General features: G+C 39.6%; 1 pseudogene; it reads right to left on the bottom strand.

Moving 5' to 3' along the window:
* Positions 1–12,904: 12,904 nt before the first annotated feature.
* On the bottom strand, positions 12,905–17,006 carry LOC111148850 (annotated as a pseudogene).
* Between the last annotated feature and the right edge of the window lie 788 nt (positions 17,007–17,794).

Here is a 17,794-nt window from a genome sequence, read left to right as displayed (position 1 = left end):
TGTGGTATATATACACAATGGAATACTATGCAGCCATCAAAAGAAATGAAATCTTGCCATTTGCAATGATGTGGATGGAACTAGAGGGTATCATGCGTAGCGAAATAAGTCAATCGGAGGAAGGCAACTATCATATGATCTCTCTGATATGAGGGAGAGGAGATGCAACATTTTGGGTTAAGGGGGTAGGAGAAGAGTAAATGAAACAAGATGGGATTGGGAGGGAGACAAACCATAAGTGACTCTTAATCTCACAAAACAAACTGAGGGTTGATGGGGGGAGGGGGTTTTTGGGGGGGGGGGGGGTTATGGACATTGGGGAGGGTATGTGCTATGGTGAGTGCTGTGAAGTGTGTAAACCTGGCGATTCACAGACCTGTACCCCTGGGGATAAAAATATATGTTTATAAAAATAAAATTTAATTAATAAAAAAAAAATGGGATAGTTCCAGGGTGCTTGGGTGGCTCAATCAGTTAAGCATCTGACTCTTGATTTCAGCTCAGGTCATGATCTCAGGGTCCTAGGATCCAGCCCAATGTTGAGCCCCATCTTGGGCTCCATGATCAGCATAGGGTCTGTTTGTCCTTCTCCCTCTGCTCCTTCCCTGCACACTCTCTCTTTCAAATAAATAAATAAAAATCTTTTAAAAAATGGGATAGTCCCCCTCATTTTTTTTCCAAATCTAGTAAATTCATTGTGGTAAATAAACTAAATAATCATGCAAACAGTAGTTTTATCTAATTATTTATGTCATTATCTAGCATTTGAGTGATTTTACTATCTTAAATAAAAGCATTATAGATTTGATCTAAGTGTCTGAGGTAGAGATTACTAGTACTCATCATTCTATCTACTTTCCCTTTTCCTATACAGAAGAGACTGCATGTTCAATATTTATTTTAATTAGGTGGGATCATGTGGTATTTCTGGTCATTAAAATGTGAGTGGAAGAAATGTGTTTCTCTAGGCCAAGACAGAAAATAAGTAAGTAGAGAGTTTTGTTCTCTCTTTCCCTGCCAGAACAATGATGATAAAGCTTCACTTTATCATTAAAAGCCATAAGATGGGAATGGCTTGAATCGTGGAGTTTCTACATGGGGGACAGCTTTTGTTGAGAAATACCTGAAATCACACTGAACTTAGAATGAGCAAGAAATAGTACTTTTGCTATATATAGTCAATGATATTTTGTTGTTTTGTTGTTGTTGTTGTTTTCCTATAGCATAAGACTAGCCTACTTTGACATAGATGGATAATTTAGAGCTTGAAACAACCTCCTCAGAGCAAAAATAGATTTCCAAGTTTCCATGTTTCACAAAAAAAATTATCTTTTCCACATAACTCAAAAAATCATTAAACTACTCAAGTTCTTTAGTAGAAAAAGTTAACAGAAAGTGTTCATACATAATGCAATTAGAAAACTGAAAGCTTCTCGTATCCTTCTGAAAGTTATATTTTTCTCTATATAAACCGTCAATAAATGTCTATATAAAATGTCCACAAAATGACATTCTACTTAAAGTAGAAATATGCTACTTTATTTAATATCTTAAAAGAATGAACAACCCACATATTTACATATTAAGTTTGGTAAAGGAAGACTTATTGAAAATTGGACATTTGTAATCAATACTTTATAAGATCTTTGCAGACCTTCAAATTTGTGAAAATATAAAACATATAAATCCCCTCATGAAATATTATATTATTTTAATGATCATTTAATTTTCAAAACAGCAAAGTATGAAATAATATTAATTTAATCTCAACAGCTTTAACTTGGCATTGAATTGTTTTTTTTCTAGTAAAATGAACTATATTTTATAACTTAATGTATCATTATTGTAGTTATATTAATTATGAACATCAACGGGATTGGCAAAGCAAAAACAGTAATGATAAATGATTGTAATTGCTGCTGTATCTTATGTGAGTGCGTTCACCACAAATAGCATGAAAGTATATTTAGAAACAGATTTTCTTCCATTACTGAATGGTGCAGTTCTAACTGAAATTTATTTTGCATGTGGCTCATCACTTTGTATTTTCTGACTTGGTAGGGAATACTTTCTCAGTTTCGTATTCAAGTGATGCCTACTTTTCCATTAGCTTCAAATTATGCAAATTAATAGGCTTCCAAAAATTCTTGAACCAATCATTACTCATAAAATTGGTTGCTTCAAATGCTGTGCTGGAACCTTCAGCACTGATGGTTACATGGAAACTTTTTTTTTTTTTTAATAGGCTTCTAACTTCTTCCCAAATTATATTTGCATTTAGGATTACATGTTTCCTCTGCACATCTTCATACCACACATTATCTTCTTAACTGTCATAAGTTATTATCTTTTAAGGTATGAACAACTCTGTACAGGCTGGAGCATTTTATAAAATAATTTGTATCTATTTCTAGATAGAGTTATCTGAGATAACTACATAGAGTTATCTAAGTCACAACTGGATTTATAAAAACTGTATTCTATATTTTATATATCTACATATCTAAGTTCCAGTTAAGGAGCTTTGTTTTCATAGTTTAATTTTCATATCTTGCAAGAAGCATTATCCTGCTCTTCTAGGTGGTTTTCAAAAACACATGTTATTATTTATTATTTATTTATTTATTTTTTACTTGTAACCCAGAGTACTAGATATGGAATGCATAGTTGAAATGAACAAAGGTCAACTTAAACACAGATGCTGTTCAGTTTCACTCATTAGTTAAGTGAAACAATCCTATAATAGAAACTACACAAAAATTACAAATAAATATCACAACATAAACACACATTAGTGGATCACAGAATTCTTTGGTCTTTGCGCAATACTAAAACACTTGCTTTTAATTTCCCTGAATACCAAGAACATACTGCATTTAACATATTCTTGTAATACCAGTTGGATAGATTTCAAATTACTCTCATACCTTCAGCAGGGAGGGAGAAACAGGTTGGCACTCATTTCTGTTCCCTAACTCCAGGCCACACCAACACAAGCTGGTTTATTTTACCTATTCTACATATTTGTTATACATAAAGTAAAGGATACACAATAATTAATTAAAGATGAAACCATTATTGGAACAGCAAAAGTGCTACCAAATTTTAATTCATTTGGAATCTACACTAGTAAATATTGATTTAAAAAGTAAACTACTAACCTTCCCCAAAATTTTATCACCAAATGATCAAATGATAAAGAGCTAATACAAAATATATTTGAAACCATTCTTTTGCAGTCAAATGTTTTAAAACACATTTAGTTAGGCTATTTTTCTCTGTCTCATATCACTAAGTAAGATCCAAGTAAGAGAATCAAACCTCCTGATGAGGCTTCTATTCTTTTTCTTTTTTTTCTTGTGCAGGGCAGTCTGTGAGCTAAGCACCCTACAATCTGAAATTCTTATTCAGAATCTAATATGCTAACAATCCCATTTTCCATTTACTATAATCAGAATATTTGTGGGGCTTTTTGTTTGTTTGTTTGTTTTGTTTTGTTTTTCAAAGATTTTTTATTTCTTTGAAACATAGTGAGAGAAATCACAAGTAGGCAGAGAGGCAGGCAGAGAGAGAGGAGGAAGCAGGCTTCCCGCTGAGCAGAGAGCCCAATGCAGGACTCGATCCAGGACCCTGACATCACAACCTGAGCTAAAGGCAGAGGCTTAACCCACTGAGCCACCCAGGTGCCTGAATCAGAACATTTGTAAAAGTATAAATATATAAATCAATGTGTTCGGGAATATTTTTATAATTCCCATAACTTGTCCCTGATTGAGTGTCTAATTTTTAGTAATATATTTTTCAGTCATATAGGTTTGTTTCCTGCCAAACCACTAAACTTGTATCAGAATTATCTCAGAAACTTTATAAATATTTAGATGTTTGTCTGATTTTTTATGTTTTTTAATATAGCAGTTTGGGAGCTGTATTGTAATATTTTGTAAGTTCCCTCAAATGATTAGTCTGAGTACCAATATTTGAGAAACTGCTCCAAAAAAAATTCTAACCATTTGAATACCATATCAGGAATCAGAAGAAAAAGAATCAGTATAACTAGGCATTTGAAGTTTTGTTTTCATGTGTATATCTTAGATCCTCTTTTTCCTTTTTTTTTTCCATGGGCCACTGCCTTTAGAGTTTGAGAGTTTGGCAGTCTGATCATCCCATACTCAGTTAAGAGGTTTGGGTAGAGCACAGAATCTTCAGGTATAACAGATTCCCTAAGTGAACCCTTACAACTGGAGTCTTTTAATAATTAATAGAAGGTAATTTTCATTTATTTATTAAGTGGATATTTTGATTTCTTATTATTTCTAATATTTCCCTTAATTTCTCAAGGCAGATGATTTTCATTATCCTTTATCACACCTCACACTTGACTATGTTTCCCCACCCAGTAATAAGATGGAAGACATGCCACAAAACTAATTCTGGAGACTGTGTGAAGGGCTACAGAAATGAGAAGAGTGAATCTTTTCTCAGATTTACAAGTGCTCTTTCTTCCAGTAAAGAAAGGAAAAGAGGAGGGAAAAGAGAAAGGAAATAACTTTCATATACCATCTCCTTCACATATTAAATCCTCTGCATAACCCACTCTTTATTAACCCATGGTTCACATTTGAGAATTCAGAGTTGCCAAGAGTATAAGAAACTTGGCTCAGTTCATAAAGCCAATAAATGGCAGAAGTGGGATACTAACCGAGATCTTTCTGATGCCAAGTCCCACGAACTATTTTATACTATGCTACAAAAAAGTATGGTAGTAATGGTGGAAGAATAGAAACTTTTTATGTAACACTGAAATGAATTCATTATTTGATCATTCTCTTGGTAAGACTTATGCTGCAAATGTGTAGAATTTTGTCTAATACCAACATTAAAATCTGCAGCTTTTTAAAATTTTAAAATATACTTCCATTTTTAGATACCATATTGTTGGGTCGGGGGCTCTGGGAATGCAGGAAGAAAAATAAAATGGCCGCCAGGCCTCCATCTTCCCCCTACCCAGGACTATCCCTGCCAGAAGGACATCTGTCAAGGACACATCACCCTGAGTAACCTATGCAAGAAACAGAAACCAGCTTTGGGACTTTCCAACCCCCAAACTCTAACCTTATCAAATATGGTTTGAGCCCCGCCTGACCTTGGCCCAATAAAAGCTCACTCAATCCCTTCCCAGGCGCAACTTCCCTGACTCTCCTCTCCTGAGTCGTGGAACCTCCACCAAGGGTGCCTTTAATAAACCTTTCCTTGCACCTTTCTCGCCTGGTGTCATGTGTATCTCACCTGTAAAACCTTACACATATCATAAAAATAATTATTTTATTATTGGGGTATATTCCCAATATTGAAGTAAGAATTTTAGGGAAACACAAGGTTAGTTATATTTCAGGAAATTTTTGAAAGATGAATTTGAAGGGAAAATGTGAAACACAATCTGTAAAAGATGTTCCCAGAACATCTGAGAAATAATAAGAAAACCTACTAACTTATTTTTAAAAATCTTTATTAGTTATATTTTTAGAGAGTGGAGGGATAGAAGGTGAGAGAGAACTTTAAGCTGGCTCCATGCCCAGCATAAAGCCCAATGTAGGGCTCGATCTTCCAAGGGTGAGATCATCACCTGAGCTGAAATCAAGAGTTAGATGCTGAACCAACTGCACCATCCAGATGCCCCCAAATACCTACTAACTTTAATCTTAAGTATGTAAGGTCCCTCCTATGCTCATTTTCTATCATATAGGCATATTGAGTATAACATAATTCAAATTTACCAAATTATACAATTACAATACAAATAATCTGATATAAAATTTGGATTGCCCTGATAAAGTATATCTTGATTTTATGTTTAATACGAAAGTTCAATGAGAACCTAGTAGGGAGTGCTCTGTTTGAGGGTATTATTTAGACCATCTACAAAGACACATTTTAGATGGTTTAAAATTTATTTTTATTTTTGTATTCTTTAAGGTAATGTTTCTATATCAAAAATACTGACATTGTGTAAGTCTGCTCAGATCAAAAACTTTCATTTATTTGTAATCCACATTGGATGAATGTACTTATGTGGTTCTATGGCTGCAGTCAGACTTTGAAGCCCATAAATCATCTGCCTCATTTTTCCTGTCCTGAATCATTTAAAGCCTTCTTATTCTCATTTTCTCTTGTTTCTCCCTCTATTCTATTCTCCTTATCTCATTTTGTTTTTCATATTTCTGTCAATTTTCTTAAAGATTTATGTTTAAACGGAGGGATTCTACATTGACAACAAATGGGAACTTCTATCAGCAGACAGAAAATGTACTTCAGCCCTTGTCAGTTCTCATCACACTGACACTGTCAAGTACAATGCAGTTACAATAGTTGAGTTTAGAAAACCTCAGTCATAAATCCTGACAGTGGTATGAACATTGGTTTGTGGAAGAAGTCTGTAAGTAGAAGCCTCTTCACATATGAAGGGGAAATCTTAAAAAAATTAAGTTAATGATAACTTTAATGGAAGAAATTCCCTAGTGTACACTCCTTAACCATATAAATCTAATTTAGATTAAATGTGAAGGCTTAAAATATTTTTATTTTAGTTTAAGTTCTCTGGACTCTGTTTATTATCGCATCTACATCTTGTTTCCAAACTGACTGCATTATATCTGGCTATTGTAATCGTCTTTATACCACATAGTCAAATACTATGCTCACTTAGCGCCCAAAAGAGATAATCATATAGGATGCTGAGAATTAAATGGATGTCATTTTGCACTGAATGGATTGTTTTAAACAGATTATTTTATGTTAATGTTTAGCTCTTTACATACAATTTAAAGTATCATCATTTTAAATTAACCATTGAACATAAATACAATTCATTTTGACAAAATATAATATATGGAAATATAATTTACTTACTTTTTAAAAAAATGGAATAGTTACTTTTAGAGAAATACGAGGTCTTGGGTTTTATTTCAGATTATATTCCTCTCTAGTAGGGATTTTGGGTAAGCCACCACAGCTTATTTTCTTCTAATTTCCATAGCAATAAAATGAGGTATATAAAATCTTTTTTTAGAAAGGGTCTATGATTTAGGTTATAGGCAGTTAAAAAAAAACACTTATACAGTATGAATAAATCTCCCTGGATAGATAATTTTGTTCAGCTACCTTTTCTTTTGCTATTTCATTTCAGTATTTTGCTCACATAGCCTGGCACTGACCAAATGGACAGATGAAAACAACATATATCTGTTCACTAATGTCAAGTCCTATAAGGATGCCATGGTCTCACTCTATTTATGCCTGGATTTATTCTATATCTCAAAGAGGTACGCAACCTGGGAAGTAGTGAGATAGCAACACTTGATCTCGGATGTGTTCTTTGTTGGTTCCTTAGTGGGTCTCTACCTTTATTTTACCTTATCATTGTTGAAATGGGATTACAAATCACCCCAGCTTCTGCCTATATGAATAGTCAGATACAATAATGAAACAATTTTCTTTGAGTAACAGAAGATGGTCAGTAGTCTATGATAGTGAAGCAGTAACTATGATTAGCCTGTGAGGTTTTTAATGATGGCTCTGAGCATAGCTAAAGAATCAACTTACTACTCTAATAATTTTTCAAGAGAACAATTGATTGTATTAGTAATTTGAGGAGCAGTTATTACACGAGTGGCCAGAATGTCAGGATATTTGCTTATCTCTAAATCAGTGATGACATGTGAGAAGGTACTCCTACACTGGATTGTGGAATTTATAAAAATAGCACAAAAACATAGAAATTGTGAAAAGTTGTCAGCATGAAGAGGAGGTTAGAGCAGGCAAGGAAATATTAATTAGCAAACAGGCCTCTTACTTTAAGCTTCTCTCCCTACTACCTACCTCTCCCTTCACCTGTCTTGATTCTTTTACTTTAGTGTGACTTCCAGCATTATGTTTTGGCATGACTAGGAAAATACTCACCCATACACATAATTTTATAAGTTAAAGCATCATTGACCAGAACTATAAGAGATAGGGAAGCCCCGTAGCTTACCTTATAGAATTTGAAAACTGCCTTCAAGGTATAACTTTTGCAAATGATAACACAAAAATCTTTGCCCTAAACCTTAGATCTAGTGCTTAGACTTGGGCATATGGTTGTTTTCATAGGCATTTTAACTTATTAGTCCTAATACATGTTTTATTTTTATTTTACAATTTACATATATAATGGTTATAAAAAAGGAACAGGATAAGATGTAGAGTGTGATTCAGGAGCTAACCAACTGGCTGCCAGCTTTACTTTAGTAAATGAAGTATGGTTTCCTATGTCATTTCCCAGAGTAAATGATGTATGATAAAAACCTGTAGGTGACTAGATGCTAGTTTAGTGAAGAGGCTGAGGCAGATGGATTCTAAAAAAATGAACAGCATATTCAGATGTCAAGTGAATGTATATAGTTAAAGAGTATAGTACTTTTAAAGAAGAAAACAAACTCAATATTGCTAAAGAGAGCTTAGGATAAAGAGTTCTTGAAAGATGTAGCTAAATAGATACAAGAAGAGCAAGCAAAGAAACCAAAGGAAAGGATTATGATTTGACTTACTCTAAGAGCAATGGAGGGTTCATGGGTTTTCAACAGGGAATGAAATGTTGAAAAGGTCATCCTGTGCTGGAGAAATTGATGATTTTCCAAATTTGGGACCCAGGGTACTATCTACTTCACACCTAGCATTATGGAGTACAGGAAGTTGCAGTGGTAGAATGAGGGATACCAAAGCTACCATGACTGTCAGAGATTATGTGTACAAGTTTGAGGCCAAAGTCCTGAAGAACAAGTCTAAAGGCTGTAAGGCCAGAGAATTAGGCTATTAAAATTCTGAATGTTGGAAACAAAACATTCTCTACTCGGTTTTACTAATAATAATCTTTTCTTTCAGAAAGAGGCACTCACTCACTTGACATGGAATTTAGTTATCACACCTACATAGATGAACCTGTAACCTGAACTAGGCAGGGTATCCATAATAATTAGCTCACAGGTAGACATGAATTAAGCAGACACAGTTATTTGGGGGCAATTAAGACGGATACTGAGGGAGGAGGTTAGCTTTTATTATTCCTTAATTGTCAGCTAAAGCACCATTGTAAATCTACAACTTTTAGTAGTCATTTCTGTCATAACATAAATTAACTGATTTTATGTAAGCTAGTTGGAGACTTAATGCTGTCCTTTACACCTGCTAATATCCTAACTGATCTGTGTATTAATGAAAAAAATTTATTGGTATCAGAATATAATAACACTTAATGGATTTTAAATATATGTATAATTTCATATAACTGTATGTATATATGGTGTAACAGGGTAACTCATAATTTACAAAAGAAAAATCATAACCAGAGTATATTAATTGGAGATAAGATATTAAGATCACATAGCTAAAATATATTGAGTGTGTGTCATATGCTGAAATGTAGAGATAAGATGAACTAATGCATTTTAACAATTTAAAGTCATGTCCTAATGGTGTATACAAATATTTAAAGCACATGTGAAATCCATGAAATGTATTGTGTGTTTAAAAGCCTTCAGTCCAGCCTTTGTATTGATGTCCAGTTTTAACATTAGATCAAAAATGCTTTGTCCTGAAGCAGAACAACCTTATAAATGTTATTTGCATTCCATATAAGATTAGTGCAAAAGTCTTAGGATTTTCTGAGGATTTTCTTTTGTAAAGATTGCTTTAAAGGCCAAAGTACATATTTCTTTATTCCAGGTGACCTACCTTGTTCTCACTCATAGATTAAATACCACATGCCAACTTTGTAATGATGCATGCAATGAATATGCCTGGACGGTTCCTTAATTGTTTGGTCAGAAGAAATACACTGGAAAATGTATGTTGTAATATCAACATTATCTTATGTTATGTATTTCCTAAAAGAGTGAAATAAGGAGTATCATCCTCAATACACTTAATAACATCTAACATGGTATTCTACCTGTATAATTCATTAAAAGTAATAAAAACTATGTGGATGTCAATAATTATGTATTGCATCATCCTGTGCTGGAGATGACTGCAATCCACAAAAATATTTACCACTTTTACTCAAGGCTATATGGAGCCACTGACAATTATATAGATAGGAAGCACAAAAGTAATTTAAATATACTTTTAAATTTTAGGTAATTTAATTATATCTATTAGTAATTACTAATAGGTTATTGAACAGAGAAATAACATTTTTTGGAATTCTACATTTTTGTTTTGTTTTGAAGTCTCCATGGAATTAGTTTAATGGTTATGAGTATATCATACACCTATGATTCAGATAAATGGAGTTCAATTAATGACAAATCAATAGAGAAACCCAAAATGTCTTGTTAGTTTCTTTGTTTGGAACTTTAGTGTTACAGAGACCCAGATTACATCAAGCATATAAATTTGCTAACTACCTGTGGGTTGGGTAATAGGCATAGAGAACTTGGTCTCCTATAGACCCTGCAGTGGTCCATGAACTGGCTCCAGGGCCTTTCCACGTGGTCTGGGAGCCCCTGAAGAACACAGGATTAGATAATCAGCCATGGATGAGAGAGACTTGGTGGAAGTCCAGTAGTCCAGTAGTCCAGTAGAGTAGGTCCAGCACATGTTGGAAGAAAAAAAATCAGGTTTGGATGCATTAGGGCAAGAGGAGCAGTCTGACTTTATCTATATAACACCTTGCTCAAGGTGGCACAGATTAGTGCCAAAAGACCAGGTTGGCCCATGATTTCTCACTGGGAGGAAGGGACTGCATGTGACTGAACATCCAGATTTCCCAGCTGTGCAGGCTGCTACCAAATAGGCCAATCTCTCTCTTACCCATAAAGAGTACTGAGTTGTGAGCTGCATGACTTGGGCAATGGGAGATGCTGGGAAGTAGCTGATAGGAGTCTGGGGAGGCATTAAAGGAATGTGGGTGTAGATCCTGCTAACTGCATTGTGGTGGATTCCTTCAGGAGGCCTGTCCATGAGCTGCTGGGGATGCCTCACTTGTGGATCCCCCAAACTCGCCCATGAGCACCCCTAATGCTTTGTTCACCTCACCCAACGCATCCCAGACTGTGTGGCTAGTTTGCTGTGCACACTCCACTGGCTGTGTAAAGAATGAACTTTGGTGGATGGCGAGTGAGCCTGCGGAGAAAATCAGTCTGAATCTACAAGCCAGAAGAGATCCCAAATCTGAGCTTTAAGCATCACCACTGGGAAAGCAAATGGGAGGCTGTCAGCAATCTGCCTGGCATGTTGCAGGATTGAGCTAAGGCACATAAGCTTACAGATTCTTCCACAAGAGGAAGTGTAAAGCAGGTATATCCACAGAAGATCAGAAAAAGCCTCAGAAACCCTGACAGGGCAGACATAAGGTATTTCTCTACTGAGGTCAGTCTTTAAAGATGGAAGGGAGTGACTGCTACTTCAATTATGAAGACAAGCAAGGGCTAGACTTCAAGAAACATGAAAATTGGGGCACCTGGGTGGCTCAGTTGGTTAAGCCACTGCCTTTGGCTCAGGTCATGATCCCGGAGTCTCATGACAGAGTCCCACATTGGGCTCCCATCTCCATGGGGAGTCTGCTTCTCCCTCTGACCTTCTCCCCTCTCACACTCTCTCTCTCTCAAATGGATAAATAAAATCTTAAACAAACAAATATGAAAATCAAGGATACATGACAGCAACAAAGAATCACAATAACCTTCCCGTAATCAATATCCAAAATCCCAGCTGTGGTTTACCTAGTACTGAATTCAAAACAGTTGTTTCTTCTCTTGTGATGAGAACTTTTGCTCTCTTATGATGAGAGCCACTCTCACCAACTTTCAATATACAATATAATACTGTTAGCGATAGTCACCATGCTGTGTATTGCACCTTATTTACTCTATATCTGGAAGCTTGTTCTGTCTCCTGCCCTTGCCCAGCCAGGGTCCCGCATGGGTCTGGAGGGGCTAGAGACCATATGAAGGGCATAGTCACTGCTGTGGCCACCACACAGCCCCAGATGGAGTAAGTGCTCCCAAGCAAGACAGCACCTTCTCTTCAGGCTGGCCTGCATTTTGTCTGACCTCCACCAGCAAGTGCAAGGGTGGCGGAGGGCAGAGAGGGCACTTAAGGGCGGGACTTCCGGCCCCCTGCTCCCCACCCTGCACTTTACCAGACCAGCCCGCCTCCCTCAGCCCACCTCTGGTGAAGGCGCAGAGTTGATCAGCCCCTCAGCCCCTCATGGAGTGAGCCCCAGTTCCAGCCGAGGGGCAGGAGCCCCATCGGAAGCCAGCTCAGGGAGCAGCAAGCTGGCATCAGACAAAGGGGCCAGCGGGGCCAAAGTCGCGCGGACCTGAGGTGCCCCGGCAGAGAAAACACGGGTGCCACTGCACCTGCTGCGAGAAATTAACTGAAAATCCTCGCACCTCAAGGCTCGCCTGAAAACTTTCACAAGTGAGACGCCGTTCTGTAGCAGCTGGCGGTACTGCAACAAGCTGTCCCGCACTCAAGGGCCAAGCAAAAGGCACGCACATGCGCGTGCGCACGCGCACATGCTCAGCTGCCAGGGCTTTGAAAAGAGCGTCAGGACAGCAATGGCCTGAGGACATGGAGTGGCGCCCACCATCTGCCATGGACGGTAAGGTCAGCCCCTGGAAACCTTTCAGGAGTTCCAGGGCCTTCGCCACACGGCCTGTGGGCCTTAGGCCTGAGGACCCTCCTTCCTTACTACAGCCTTGAGAGGATGGTCTTGCTTCCTTTCGTGATTCCATGTCTTTCCCTTTTGTAATAAGAAAGGAGAATTAATGAAGTTAACAACAACATTTCCTTCACCTTAGGTATCAAAGTAAATTTGGAAAAAAAAAAATTCCAAAAAACACCATCCATAAATTACACGATAGACTTAACACATGAGGGTGAGTTCCAGCGGTGTTGACTGATCCTCTTTCTCAGTAGAATCGTGTTCCGCGGGGTCAGTGAGAATACCTTCTTCCTGCAGCCATACTCTACGTATCATACTCTGAAATTTTCTGTGCGGTTGGAGCACACACTGGGGACAAACCACCACAGGTAAAGCTCAGACTCTAGCCTGTGGGTTAGTCCATGGATCAACTTGGAGCTGAGAGTTCTGCTTCCCCGGCAGATGGTTACGCAGAGGATCCTGCGTCTCCTCTTCTTGCCCACCAGTGCAGCCTGTAATCTCTGCGCCAGTGGGCCTGGCAGGTCTCAGAATGCACAGATTCTGAGATGAATGCCTTAAGGCATAACATGCAAAAGGAGGCCTCTGCCTGAGGGGGGGTGCGCAGAGGTACCTGACCTTCTGGGGAGCCCTGCTTGTCTCTCTCTCCCTGACTCAAGGAAGGAGACTCTAGGAGAACTTGGAGCTGAGCTCAAAGCTCTGATGGGGCATACCATTGTTCCATTTGATGTCCAACAGGGCAAGCCCATGATACATCTGTCTGGACCTCTGCCTGTCAGTGGTAAGTGCCCTCACAGAGATGCCTGCTACTCAGTGTCCCTGAAGAAGGCACATGGGGACCTTTCACTATTATCCCAGTGATATAATACCACGTGGGTGTTCCCTCAAGGTCACCACACACCCTCACATCAGCATCAAGTCTGAACCTTCATTCGGTCCAACAGCACAAACCTGCACCTCTCCCTCCAGCTGTTGTCTTTGTCACCCTTGCCTCCATTTTTTGTCCTAAAAATTTACTTCTCACTTGACATACCTGGAGACATTTAGTGATATCACAAAGGAGAGGGGGAGTACTTCCCTAGAGCTCAGTTTGCACAATGCTGAAGAAAGGGCCAGTTTTCAATAAAGCAGTACCTAAAAAGTGTGATTTGCAAATGGGTAATTGGGCAAAGTTGGCAGATTTTGCCTGGTTCGCTGTCTCCTGTGATAAATGGGGTGGGGAGGCAGATTTCAGTACCTGTATTTAGCAGGGGTAAAATGGCATCCTTCCCTACCACTAAGCTAAGATCTAAATGGCTCCAGAGAACATGGTCAAAGCAGGAAGGAGCAGCATCTCAAAGAATGGGGAATTAGCTTGATCACTTGTTGATCAAAATTACTTCTCAGGGGAGCAGAAACAAAGGGACTCCAAGGTGGAACTTCCCTTAACACCTACCCATGTTGTCTCAATTGCAGTTACATTTCCTATAGGTCCTCAGGAGCCAGTCACTGGTTGGGAAGGTGGGTAGAAAATAGAGTTTGGGAAGTCATGAGTTCTTGCCAAAGCTGAAGAGCCTGGGTTGTGTGGGTGTGGTCATTTAAGTCCTTGAAAAGGAGCCCAAGAAGCTGGAATAGGTTGTCTGAGGCCCAAAAAGTGAAGAGGAGGATCTCTCCACTGGGAACATAGGACTAATACTGTCAGGATGTCTCTTATCTTCAGTGGACATTTAGTATTTCTCTAGTCCCAGAAAGTTCTTAGGAGTTGCTCACTATCACCATAGAAAGAGATGGTTATTATGCAGTGAAATGGACAGAATAAAGTACTTTCTTTCCAAGCACAGGCAACCTTACCTTCTAGGAGTGGCCAACAGGGAGGAGCTTGAGGTCGGATTTGGGGAAGGAGGTTAAAGTCAAGAGGAAAAGGAGGCTATGAAGTGACTTTATTAGGCTCAGCTCAGATGAGAGCATCTCTCTTATGCCAACTGATCCCCGTGAATAAATACCATTAATTAAATAAAGGGGACTAAAAAGAGCAGCCAGAGACATAGTTTCCAGATCAGATTCTCACTGTCTCAGAGATATGTGCGCGCACGCACACGCGCACACACACACACACACTACACACACACACACACACACACACACACACACACACACAAACCCCGAAGGGGTAATGAGATAATCCAGGATTTGCTGCCCCATCCCAGGAACATGTGGGATTGGCAGCCTGACTGAAGATTGCCACCCATGGTCTAGCACGGTGGTGGAGCACAGAGTGGTGGAGGCCAGCAAGGCATGTGTGGTGGAGAGTGGCGGTTAGTGAGGACTTTGAGGCTGCTGAGATGGTGACGCTGAGGACTCTGGCACCAGGATCTGGACTTTCGGATTTTAGATATGGAAGGTTTTTCCAGAAAGCTGTCCAAATGCATGAAACTCCCCATGTGTAGTACATGGAGTTCTTATTCTTTGTCATGGGAGAATTTCATGTCAAACACAGCTGGCTGGGGACACACCAACTCCCAAAGTGTGTTTTCTGTGTGTGGGGTGGGACCCTGTTGCTGACGATATTGGCTGGCGAACCTCTGGCATTACCACTGCAGATGCTGGCTGGTTTTTCATTTGGCTGTTACTGACTACAGCTGGCACAAGTGGTAAAACTTTCACTGCTTCTCCTCACAGCCTGGCAAAGCTGGTTCATAATCATGTTCTTCTTTTTAGGGGAGATGAAATTCTCTAAGGTACTTGAGCTTCAGTTCCTGGATGTGCTCACACTGTGCCTCCTCCAGATCCTGCCACATGCAAATGTACTCATCATGCGGGTCCTGGATCTCTGCCTTCGCCTGCAGCTTGCCATAGAGCTTCTTGTTTCTTGGTTATGATTCCACCATCTGCTGCATGGATGGAACATGGAGGTGTCCTGGAGCTCCTTCGTCTCCTCATCTCAGACCATCATCTCCTGCTCACAGCATTTCTGCTTAACAATTGCCTGAATCTTCAGTTCCAACAACAATTTTTTTCCTGTCCTTAATGAGCAGCTTGGTCTCCTTGGCCTTGTACTTGGCTCTAAGCAGCTCTGTAGCCTGCTCTTCCTGCTGTAGATCTTCCAGGATCTTCTCCTCTGCCAGCAGCTTTTAATTCTCTTCATTCACCCAGATGCAGACATCCTGGATGGTCACCTTCTCCTCCTCCAGCCACTCCTTCTGCCCCTGCAGGTAATTTTCCATGTTCTTACCCAAGGCTAGCTCCAGGATGATGGGCTTGGTGTTCTTTTCCAAAGATCCTGGACCAGCCAAGTGAGCTTGGAGTCCTGTTAGGGGATGTGGGTACTCCTGTTGCTCATCAGTGGTTATGTTGCCAAGGCAGACAGTGAGAGGTTGATTTGGGAAACTTGTTTTGGCTTCTCTCTGTTACTACCACAACCTCCACCACCACAACTACTTGTGGACTATGTGGCTGTTCTTCCAGCTATATTGGGGCCTTTGTTCTGCATCTTACAGCCATCCATATCTACCAGGTTGATATTGCCCAAATGGATGTGTTCCTGACCATCAAAGCCATGCACACTCTGTAGTGATGATGAAGATGGCATGGGGTGGAAACTGACCTCATTCATATGTATGCTGCCCGCCACCTGGGTCTGGTTCCCTGGGTTTATGTCAAGCTAGATCTCCTTGATGTTCTTGGTGATGAAGGTGAAGAGGTTCTTAATTTAGATGCCTATTGGGGTTTGCCTTCAGTTCTGGCCTCTTGCTGGGCTCCTGGGTGAACAGGTCTTGAAACTTCTTTAGATTTGCATGCAAAAGTCATAGGCCAGGTATGTTGGTTCTAGGAGCATACGGTATGGGTAAAAATGTGCTCAAAGGCATTGGGGATGATCCTGCATAGTTCAGGCTCCAACCATGTCCCCTGCCTGGTGTCAGTCTTGCCAGTTCTAATTTGACAGTAGGCAAACACCATGCCATTGAAACCCTGAAGTGTTGTGTTTACCAGGGGCCTCATGGTTTCAACATATAAGTCTGTGTGTTTGGAAGTGGCATCATACACAATACCAGACAACTTCTCTATAGTAGAATGGAGGTTTTTCAGGGTCACCTGTCTCAGTTTCACTTCAGTGATTAGGATCTGCTCATGAAAAGCAGCCTTTTCTTTTTGGCTAAGGGAATAGCACTGGGGTATGAAATTTAAGGCCTCACTGGCTTTGAGTTTACTGGTTATCTTCTGCTCTGTTCTTCCTGCCCTCAGCCTACTTCACAGCCTCTGCTGTCCTGCTGTCCTCTCTAGGTCTGGATTAATAAGACCTGCCCCATCCTCAGACATTACTCTTCATTCTGCGTGTAGCCTCCTAGGGTAGTGATGCCACTGCTGTGGTTTGGGCCTCCACAGATCTCTGGTCCTTTCTTCATCAGCTAAGGAGGGAGAATTAGACAGAATTCCTGGGAAGCAGTGGGAACCATGCCTACTGAATGATCGTGCCAGAACCTACTCCATGATGGGGCAGAGAGAACACTGCCACAATCAGCTTTAGCATCAGTAAGATTAGTGAAGAGGAAAATGGAAGTGGTTAGGCAGCAAAAATGTCTTCTCCTTCTCCTCTCAGGGTCAATGGCAGGGACTGTTGGTCCTGGAAAGCCAGAGGCCCCAGTCCTCTTGAGGGCAGAGACTCACATGGAGTCCAGTCCCCAAGCTGGGATATTATTTAGTGCAGCCAACATGGTTGCTTCTGCCTCTGCCTCTGTCTTCCCCACCACTTCCATTGGAGAATGAGAGAGGAAAAACAGAAGGGCATGGGGCAAAGAGCAGAATGTCAAAAGATACCTAAGACTTTTTTTTTTTTTTAATTCAAATGGCCAACATATAGTACAGCATTAGTTTTTGATGTAGGGTTCATTGATTCATTAGTTGTGTATGGTGCTCAGCATGGCATATGCCCTCCTTAATGCCATCATCTAAGATCTTTTAAGGAATTCAGTGTGCTTCCAGAAAACACAGAAAAAACAATATAACAAAATCCGAAAAATCACTATGCAAACAAAAGAGAAGTTTAGCAAAGATAAAAATTGTGAAAAAAACACACAGATTTCTAGAGTTGAAGAATACAAGGAATGAACTGAGAAA

The sequence above is a fragment of the Enhydra lutris genome, unplaced genomic scaffold (genome assembly GCF_002288905.1).
Source record: "Enhydra lutris kenyoni isolate GAN:26980312 unplaced genomic scaffold, ASM228890v2 scaffoldscaffold21, whole genome shotgun sequence".
NCBI lineage: Eukaryota > Metazoa > Chordata > Mammalia > Carnivora > Mustelidae > Enhydra > Enhydra lutris.
Note: the sequence above shows the minus strand (reverse complement) of the source record. Positions and strands in the feature narration are given on the sequence as shown.